Raw genomic sequence first — 4,526 nt, forward strand, 5'->3', positions numbered from 1 at the left:
TTCTGTTAGTATTATTTACGCATATTCGAAATAAATCAATTATAATAATATTCATCATCAATAAGATAATTTTTCAAAGCCAGAGGTGACATTTTATCATTCACCATCTACCAATGCAGATTAGCCAGACCGGTGGTGAAATTCCACTAACCAAGTTTACCGAAAAGTCATTACTGTTTTTTTTTTGGAAAAAATCTGCATAATATTTAGGAAATCTGAATTTATTCAAAGCATTGGTTATTTGATTATCTACATCTTGCCAAACTTTCAGGCAATTTATGGATGCCATCTCAAACAAACTGTTTGTCCTTTGAGAAAAATCGTTCATCGAGCCATCTTTTAACTTCTTTAAAATTGGCGAAGTGCTATTCCGCAAGCGCGTGGCCCATAGATGCGAAAAGTTGATAGTCAGCCGGAGCAAGGTCTAGAGAGTACGGCGGGTACGATAATATATCCCATCTAAATGCTCACAATGTTTCCTTGACCGGTTTTGCTTTATTAGACGACGCGTTACTGTGCTATCAGATCAGTTGAGTAAGCACATTCTAAACGTTTTTCGATCAATGCATGATTCAAATTAATCATTTGTGGCCGGCAGTGATCACTGTTAACTGTTTGACCAGGTTTTAACAGTTCGTAATACACCACGCCACTTCAAACACACATCTTCAAAGTTTTTTGGTTTACCAGAACGTTCACTGCCTTTCGCATCAAAATCACCACTTTTTTGAATGTTTTTAAGATTAGACTAATAACTTTCAGCGGCTTTCTTCTTTTGATTAAATAAGAAAATTAATGCGTGCCGCAGAAGCATGTTTTCAACCACGAAAGACATTCTCAAAAAGACATAAATCTATGGCGGTGTTACTTTCACAAAGCATAACGTGTCTGCCTTTGAAGCTTGATGTCAATAGGCAAATTACTGTTATTAACTACTTTTATTTTCAAATTTAATAAACAATAAATGTACTGTTGAAAGGGTTAACATTTCCTCCTGTAACTGACCTTACAAAATTAAGGTTTATACATTTATAATATGCGCGGATAAGGATAAATTTGTTAGAATACGAAGGGAAAACATCTAAGTGTACAAAAAGAATATTAGATATTACTTCACGAACAATATTTGTACCTTGATACTACAGTTTGAATCTTCTTATAAACGATACTGTAAAATCCATACAGCATACATGCTTCACTATTGTTCAAGAGTTAAATAATATTCTTCTGCCTCAACCAATCGGTGAGCTGTCTTTAAAAATAACATTTCAAATTTAACTATGTTTACGTGACCAGACAAAAGGACTGCATCTCATTTTTATTAGTGTTTAAAATTATTTTATCTTATTTTACAACAGTCCTTTTGAAATTCATTTATAGTATTTATAGTAAAAAACCAGTGCTAAAATAACGTAAGTGAAAAATGAAGTGCGTGAAATAAACAATGTATTTATTTTATTTTTTTTTTATCCTCTGGAAGTAAATGAAATAAAATATTAAAAATTAAAAAATGGCAAACCATAGCGATTCAACCAAATAACCTGCACACTTTGATATAAGATTAGAACAAACAGCAATAACGCAAACTCCACCATCAGAATGGACTACAGTCATTAACAAAAAACGATTGAGAAGTCCAGAAGAAGAAATCGCGAGGAAACAAACAAGAATCAGTGACTATTGGTTGCAGAAACCGATAGAGACAAAAAACAGTTTTAGGAATCTGTCGGAAGAAACTGAAGAGAACATACAACCAAGCCCTGAAAAAGTTGTTCCCAAACCACCACCAATAACAGTCTATAAGGTAAGGATAATAAAAAACATCCATGACTTATACTACACAATTAAAACAGTGAGCTATGAAACAATTAAAATCCAATTGTTCGAAGCGGATCATTTTAAAGTTCTTATAAAAGAATTAAATGAAAGAAACACCCAATACCATACATTCAGGCCAAAATCCGAGAGAACATTTAAATTCGTATTAAAAGGATTACATCACGGGACGGACTTTAACACCATCAAGGTAGCACTAGCTGAAAAAGGCCACGAGGTCGTAAATATTCACAATATACGACATCACACGACAAAAAAACCTCTGCCTATGTTTTATATAGACATAAAACCTAATGAAAATAATAAGGAGGTGTATGAAATCACCAAATTGGAAAATAATATTATTAAATGCGAACCACCACATATAAAAAGAATTATACCACAATGCACAAGGTGTCAAGCGCACGGGCACACAAAGACTTACTGTCGCAAATCATATAGATGCGTAAAATGTGCAGGAGAACATAAGACAGGAGATTGTACTCGTAAAGTTCGCAAGTGATTTTCTACATGCCATGTATATATAATATAGACATAAGAAATACTTATTGCCAATAGGGCAGATTGTGGACTCACGAAGAGTAATAAAAAAAAATTTAACTATAAAACATCGATACAATCTCGAATAGTCTAGCATAATTGATGCAACAACCCCTGTAAAATTTCAGTTGGGAGAAACTTACGATTTATAAATTTCGATAATAGTACAAAATATGTAGCTATTACTCTAGTTTAAAAAATTAAAATGATGATTTATGTGTATTTTAGTGTTGTGGTGCAGAATACTTAGTAATGTTGTTATTTTTAGCAAGATGTAACAAAAGCAAATATATCGCTAGTTCGTAAAAGTTTAAAGGAACATCATTCAGGTAGAGGGTTTAAGAACATGCTCGTAGATGCCAAAGAATTAACACCTTGCTTGGAAATAGAATCCAAATTCAAATATTCAGATATTTTAAGGCAACGAAAAGTAAAAAAATCCTACGAAAATGAAGATCTTCCAAATGAAAACCTACTTTTGAAATTTAAAGTGAATTATCTTTAAATCTTTAATAATTTATAATTTGAATTATCTTTAATAATCTTTAAAGTTATAGACGTTACCCTTTGATCCGTTAATGATAGATGTGCCTTCGACCGGCAGTTCGGTTGGCATTCCCAAATCCAAAAAGCAATCCAAAAAGGTTCGGGGATAACAAACCTGCTATATTCGCTGATCTGCCCTTCTAGCAGACTTCCCATCTCCATCAAATGCTTATTTTACAAGATGTTAATTCGGTCCGTACTCCTCTACGGATCTAATGTCTACTTCAAGTTTGTTACACCCAACCAGGTCAAACGGCTTCAAGTTTTCCAAAATAAGCTCCTCAGGAGAAAATTAAACGCTCCATGGTTTTTCAGAAATAATCAAATTCATAGGGAAACTGACACTCCAGAAATCAAGCACTTCATATCTCAATCGTTCCACAAACAACAACTCAGCTCAAGTTCTTCTGAAAACGCGGTTGTTCGCGAGCTGGTCGACATGCTGGGAGCTTAGCACCGCGTCACCGCCAAGCTCCCTCCCTTTTCCAGGCTGAAACGACCTCATCCGTCGCTAGAGTCATAACTTTTGCCCCCATACAACAGTATCCAGTTGTGTGTTCAGGTTCGCGAATCAATAAAATCGCCGGGCCCTCGTGCCCAATAACGGCTGCCTGATCAGCGGCTGCCATATCCTCAAATTTAATGCAGTAGCAGTAGCGATCCACAGGGGTCAACTGTGAGGCGGTTTCGGTTTAGTGTATTGGTAAGCCCAGAGGCAGTCCCACATAACCCGGTCTAACTTGTCACTCCAGTGCAAGTCTCCGCGACCAGCTATGCGTCATGCATTTCACCGCCTGGTTTTTAGGCCAGAACAAAAAAAAATTATAGATGTGAGCTATTATCCGCTCATTCTGATATTTAATTCCTTGAGGAATATTAAGGATTTTAGTAAGTATTTTGACCAAGACAAATTTTATTTTCGTAGAAAGCTTTATGAAGCTTTAATTCACAGATCGAAAAGAAAAAGATATAGACGGAACAGAATTTTTACATGAATTACACAATTTCTACAAGATTGCAATAAAAATGTCGTCTGTAATCTGCAGTCCGTAGAAACGGCCAATTATAGAAACTCATTCATTCCCAAACATTATTATTAAATTACATATATTATTAACTGTATTATTTAACCAATTTTTAAAGCTAAAGCTGAGGCGGTCTATAAATTCCAACGATTTAAAGCAGTTAGGTAATAAAAAATGCATGAACACATTTTCCGAAAGAAGAGCTATAAAAAGGCAGTATCTATAAGATATTTTCCATCATGTTTCCATTATTTTTCATCAAATATAATTATTTAAAAAAGCGATCCGAAGTTTTATTTGTTAATATTTCAAAATATATGTTTTCATATTTTTACACTGTTTTTTACTGGTTTTTTTATTGTTTGTCTCAAATAAAAAATACATACGAGGAAGTCTAAAGTGTAAATTCTGTAACTATTACCTATATTAAATTTTTACGTTCATGAAATTATTAACTTTTTTCAAATAATCTGAAAATTCAAAGGACTGACCAGGACAAAAACTTAACGGGCGTTAAAAGTTAATGTAATCCTACTTTTGACTCAATAAAGACGGGCCACTTTAATAACACTACAGTAC

The sequence above is a fragment of the Rhynchophorus ferrugineus genome, unplaced genomic scaffold (assembly GCF_030347505.1).
Source record: "Rhynchophorus ferrugineus isolate W39M unplaced genomic scaffold, kcgeb_rfMv2 rfM11, whole genome shotgun sequence".
Classification (NCBI taxonomy): domain Eukaryota; kingdom Metazoa; phylum Arthropoda; class Insecta; order Coleoptera; family Curculionidae; genus Rhynchophorus; species Rhynchophorus ferrugineus.